This window comes from Salmo salar, chromosome 12 (genome assembly GCF_965601325.2).
Source record: "Salmo salar chromosome 12, fSalSal1, whole genome shotgun sequence".
Taxonomy (NCBI): domain Eukaryota; kingdom Metazoa; phylum Chordata; class Actinopteri; order Salmoniformes; family Salmonidae; genus Salmo; species Salmo salar.
In genome coordinates this window covers 93,166,917-93,172,916 of record NC_138302.1, presented here as the reverse complement: position 1 = coordinate 93,172,916, position 6,000 = coordinate 93,166,917, and the positions used below count along the sequence as shown (strand labels likewise).

The window sequence follows — 6,000 nt, the reverse complement described above, 5'->3', positions numbered from 1 at the left end:
ATAACCATCATAGGTCTAGACAAACTTGCAGTGTTATATTCACTGGATATACACCATGATTTTAAGTGAAAGTGTGGTTATGGGAACCAGTTAATAAACATTACTGTATGAGGGGTGCCACTGTAAAGGAAGTGTTAGTTAGACCCACCCTTAGTGGAGCCCCCCTCTTCACTGCCCACCCAACCAAACATCTTTGGTGCAACTCCTCAACACAAATACAAAAAAGACAACTCGTTTTGGCAGTCGCTGAGTCTTCAGGCAGAGACACACACGTTGCTCTTTAGGATTTATTACCGAGCACAACTTGGAACAGGCGCTCAAATATCAGAGTAGCCACAGTGTTGCTTGAAAGGAGCACAGCTGAGAGCACTGAGGACTGTGAGCAGGTAGGTCGTTCTTCCCTCCTCTCTGGCAGAATGGGGGGGTCGGACGAGAGGGACCAGCATGGAGGGGAATACAAACTGGGCTTGTACCTTTTTTAATTGTGCCAGTATTGTTATTCTGTTATGTGACTTGAGGAAAGGTCAACATTCCATAATGTACATAAAGTAGTAGTAATAGCGTTTAGTTGTTCTGGGAAACATAGTGATAATGCTATTCTGCATATGAGTATGTAAGCAGATGCTTGTATGACCACAGGGATTTTCAGCTGATATCGGAAGATTAGGGTGTAAAATAACTTCAGCAGGGCTGAATACCTTTAAAAGGTACATAAAATACTTAAGGGTAAAGGGTATTAAATGTCGCAACTGTTTGCTTTCTGGTCTTTAAGTTTTTAATGCCCTCTAATTTCAGTTACTCAAGTTACTGAATACCTCATTAAGTTAGTTACGAACATTCACTTGCTTATGTGTCTGACATAGTGTACTGTACATTAGAATGGGATTCCATATGAAGAGGCACAGCTGACTTGGTGGTGATGCATAAAATCATTTTAGTTGGGCATGTGTGTTCTACAGTTTGAATTTCACTGTTGTGGAATTTGTAGAGCTGGATCATAGACGTGAGGTCATGGCCGTGAGGTCATAGCCGTGAGGTTTGAGGGTGACGGCTAACTATAGATGGAGGTGTCAAATAAAAATGCAGCCCAAACATATATGATAAGCCATAGCTAGAGTGGGCTGGTTTTATAGTCAAACTGCAAAAAGCTATTCTGTATTCAGTACAATTTAGACAATACATATATATATATATATATATAGGAGAGAGAGAGAGAGAGAGAGAGAGGATGAATGGGCAAGATAAAATTATGAAGTGCCTTTGAACGGGGTATTATAGTAGGTGCACTGGTTTGTGTCAAGAACTGCAACACTTCTGGGTTTTTCACACTCAACAGTTTCCTGTGTGTATCAGGAAGGGTCCACCACCCAAAGGACATCCAGTCAACTTGACACAAAATGGGCCAGCATCCCTGCGGAACGCTTTCGAGACCTTGTAGAGTCTATGCCCCGACGAATTGACGCTGTTCTGAGGGCAAAAGGGGTGGTGGGAGGTGACTACCTAATGAAGCTGGTCGATAGAATGCCAAGAGTGTGCAAAGCTGTCATCAAGGCAAAGGGTGGCTATTTTGAAGAATCTCAAATCTCAAAGAATCTCAAATTTTGATTTGTTTAACACATACTCCGTTCAAAGGCACTTAAATATTTTGGCTTGCCCATTCACCCTCTGAATGGCACAGATACGCAATCCATATCTCAATTGTCTCAGGGATTAACTTTTATTTTAACCTGTTTCCTCCCCTTCATCTACACTAATTGAAGTGGATTTAACAAGTGACATCAAAAAGGCATTATAGCTTTCACCTGGATTCACCTGGTCAGTCTATGTCACTCAGTGTGTACTGTATGTGTGTGAGAGCGCAACATTTTTCTATGTCGGACTAACAATTAAGAAGATACTTGTATCTAAATGAACTATTGTTGTGTCATTTTACAGAAGCAGAAACAAAATAGAAGATACATGATTGTATTTGTAAACAATGCAGTAGAACAAAAGGAACATAACATTAACAAAATGCCCTGTGTGTTATAATGGGGAAGCATGTGCCAAACATACCTTGAGTCTCTATTGTGGAATTTTTGCATGAACTTGGCAGCTCCCTTAATTGAAAATAATTGAGAAAACCATTTGGCAATTCAAATACTACCCTTCAAATACAGCACCCGTCTGTCACCAAAACCCCTTGTCATCAAGGAACTGTTTTTTGTGAGTTATGCAGCTGTGGTTAGTGTACGTGTGAAAAATCGCCGTGAGGGACACTTGAGAACCTCTCAGATGCCATTTCAAGTGTGAGGTCAACAGTGCAGTCAATGGTGGAAGACAGAGTTACTCAGACTTGTCTAGCACCATTTTAGCAATAAGTACGCGGGCCATTCCACGAAATGGGTGCATTTTGCATCCCATTGCTTTTTTATAGCAGCAAAATAACTAGGCCTTTACAATGATGGTGAAACTTGGAGACGTTTTTGGATTAAGCTTTCTGCCCATATCAGATATGTCTATGTCCTGGGAAATGTTCATGTTACTTACAACCTCATGCTAATCACATTAGCCTAAGTTAGCTTAACCGGCCTGTGGGGACACACCAATCTTTAAGTATTTAAAACCTCTTAAGGATTGGCCCCTTTTTTCAATTTTCACCTAAAATGACAAATTATATGTTTAAGTTAATTTCTTAAACGTTTACATGTCAGAAAGGCACCCATTTTGTGGAATGAGCCGCATGTGTTCGTTTGCTGTTCAGCCCTTGATGAGATCATTCTCACGGCTCACTGTAGGTTCAGCACACTGTCAAGCTGGTTGATTCATAGTGTAGCTTTATCCTGCCCCTAAATTAATGGCCTTGCTGCTGTAGTGTTACATAGCAAGAACGTACAGGTCTTTGTCAATCTTCCCTCAGAAGTGAAATTGACACAAGTTTACCTGCACACTATTACAACACTTCGTGGTGTTAGGACAGTGTGTGAATGTTTGCTACCAAGTGGATAAAGTTAAACATCACATTTACCAGTTAACAGGACATGTTAAATGGTGTCACGAAGGTCATGAGGTTGAGTGCACTCCATCAAACCTGGACACCTTATTTAGAGTGTTGTTAATTAATTCAGTTTCATGACTGCACGTTGGAAGTCAGGGCAGGGCTGCATCTGTTTTGTCTATCACTCTGTAATACAACACCTTTATGAGTTCATGTGAAACACCATGTGGAACCACCATGTGGAAACACCATTTGAAATATTTGCAAGAGGAAGGAGCTACAAGACAAAATTGCATCACTGATCCAATATCAACACTATTTTATATCATTTAGTTATCAAGTAGTCTAAGTAAGCACTTGTGTGACAATTATATAACAAAGTACAAAACTAGTAACAAACATACTCCACAACAGGAGTAATACTGCACGTAAACACATACATAGAAATAGACATACATTATCAAAAAAGAGGACTCTTCTTTCCATCAACAATAGCAGCACATTTCAAGACAGCTGCCTTCAGTGTGGTGCATTACTTATGCTGCCAGTCGTGGAATCTTGCCCCACATACTGGTTATAAAGCATGCCTCCTATTTCTCACTGCGACATAAATGTTACCTTTTATACAGCCACATATCAGAGAAACAAGTGATGATCTGTGTGATAGCACACAGCATGGCATAGCCTGGATCTATTGACAGCGTTGGACTAGTAGGTAGCCCAGTGGTTAGAGCGTTGGACTAATAACCAAAAGGTTGCACGATTGAATCCCTGAGCTGACAAGGTAAAAAATCTGTTGTTCTGCCCCTGAACAAGGCAGTTAACCCACTGTCCCTAGGCTGTCATTGAAAATAAGAAATTGTTCTTAACTGACTTGCCTAGTTAAATGAAGGTAAAATAAGCTCTGCAGAAGGATGCATATACTTTGGTGTCATATCAAAGGCATTGGAGTTAATTTTTAAGCCCCCGGCAAGAGTCAAGACCACTGCTGGAGTACAGCTCTGCTTCGGACAGTCTTCCTGGGAGTGTGTAATGAACTAAAAATAAAGCTCTCAATTTGAGTGATGGCACAGCTTGTGTGTTTATTAAGATAGCCTGAGGTTCAGGGATGGAGATTAATCTAGCCCTCGAGCCCGAGGTAATACTTTTCAGACCAGCCTAATAGAAATTGTTCCCAAGTAGCCCGCCGCTTAGAGAAACTTTGTCTTTCAAATATTGCATGACACAGATTTTGGATCCTGTCTAGTTAAAATTGTGGTCTACTAGCCCGGCTGTTCAGTGGCGAAAATCCTTAAGTTCCATCCCTGCTGAGGGTGCTTGATGACTTAAGGAAATATTCTGAGCTTTTATTATACAGACAGAACACTTTAGATAAAAAAGAAATCTGCTCTAGCTTATTTTTTACAAATAGAACCTACCTGGTTATTTACTATTAGGCGTTAACTAACTAGTAGCTTGTAACAATGGATACAAACTGGAACTTAATTGGTTACTACAGTGTATTGTACCAAATGGTACACATTGTTCATGATTCAATGAATGCCAACACAATCAAAAGTACACTACCGTTAAAAAGTTTGAGGTCATTTAGAAATTCCTTGTTTTTTAAAGAAAATCAAATTTTTTGACCATTAAAATAACATAAAATTGATCAGAATTACTGTGTAGACATTGTTAATGTTGTAAATTACGAATGTAGCTGAAAACGGCATATTTTTTAAATGGAATATCTACATAGGCGTACAGAGGCCCATTATCAGGAACCATCACTTCTGTGTTCCAATGGCACGTTGTGTTAGCTAATCCAAGTTTATAATTTTAAAAGGCTAACTGATCATTAGAAAACCCTTTTGCAATTATGTTAGCACAGCTGAAAATTGTTGTTCTGATTAAAGAAGCAATGAAACTGGACTTTGTGGGTTCGATTATAGGCTCAACATGTCCAGAAACAAATACCTTTCTTCTGAAACTCGTCAGTCTATTCTTGTTCTGAGAAATGAAGGCCATTCCATGCGAGGAATTGCCAAGAAACTGAAGATGTGGTACAACGCTGTGTACACTCCCGTCACAGAACAGAGCAAACTGTCTCTAACCAGAATGGAAAGAAGAGTGGGAGGCCCCGGTGCACAACTAAGCAAGAGGACAAGTACATTAGAGTGTCTAGTTTGAGAAACAGACACCTCACAAGTCCTCAACTGGCAGATTAATGAAATAATACCCGCAAAACACCAGTCTCAATGTCAACAGTGAAGAGGCGACTCCGGGATGCTGGCCTTCTAGGGATGCTGGCCTCCATATCACCAACAAACTAACATGGTCCAAGCACACCAAGACAGTTGTGAAGAGGGCACGACAAAACCTATTCCCCCTTAGGATACTGAAAAGATTTGGCATGGGTCCTCAGATCCTCAAAAGGTTCTACAGCTGCACAATCGAGAGCATCCTGACTGGTTGCATCACTGCCTGGTATGGCAGCTGCTCTGCCTCCGACCACAAGGCACTACAGAGGGTAGTGCGAATGGCCCAGTACATCACTGGGGCCAAGCTTCCTGCCATCCAGGACCTCTAAACAAGGTGGTGTCAGAGGAAGGCCCATAAAATTGTCAAAGACTCCAGCCACCTTAGTCATAGACTGTTCTCTCTGCTACAACATGGAAAGCGGTACTGGAGCGCCAAGTCTAGGTCCAAGAGGCTTCTAAAAAGCTTCTACCCCCAAGCCATTAGACTCCTGAACACCTAATCAAATGGCTACCCAGACTACTTGCATTGCCCCGCCCCCCCCCCTCTTGTACACCGCTGCTACTCTCTGTTGTTATCATCTATGCATAGTCACTTTAGTAACTCTACCTTCATGTACATATTACCTCAACTAACAGGTGCCCCCGCACATTGACTCTGTACCGGTACCCCCCTGTATATGGCCTCGCTTTTGTTATTTTACTGCTGCTCTTTAATTACTTGTTCATTTTATTTCTTATACATATTTTTTAAACTGCATTGTTGGTTACGGGCGTAAGCATTTC

General features: G+C 41.1%; 1 protein-coding gene across 7 annotated transcripts in view; it reads left to right on the top strand.

Moving 5' to 3' along the window:
- The first annotated feature begins 219 nt into the window (after positions 1-219).
- The window catches only part of igfn1.1 (immunoglobulin like and fibronectin type III domain containing 1, tandem duplicate 1), a 33,664-nt gene continuing 27,883 nt past the window's right edge, over positions 220-6,000 (top strand). For 5 of the 7 annotated variants that reach the window (XM_014133791.3, XM_014133794.3, XM_014133793.3 and 2 more), the window contains exon 1: positions 220-386. The gene's annotated coding sequence lies outside the window, so the exon portion shown is untranslated. Of the gene's footprint in view, positions 387-1,723; positions 1,816-6,000 lie in introns of those variants that run through there. The other 2 variants (XM_045691893.2, XM_082959443.1) reach the window with 1 other exon arrangement.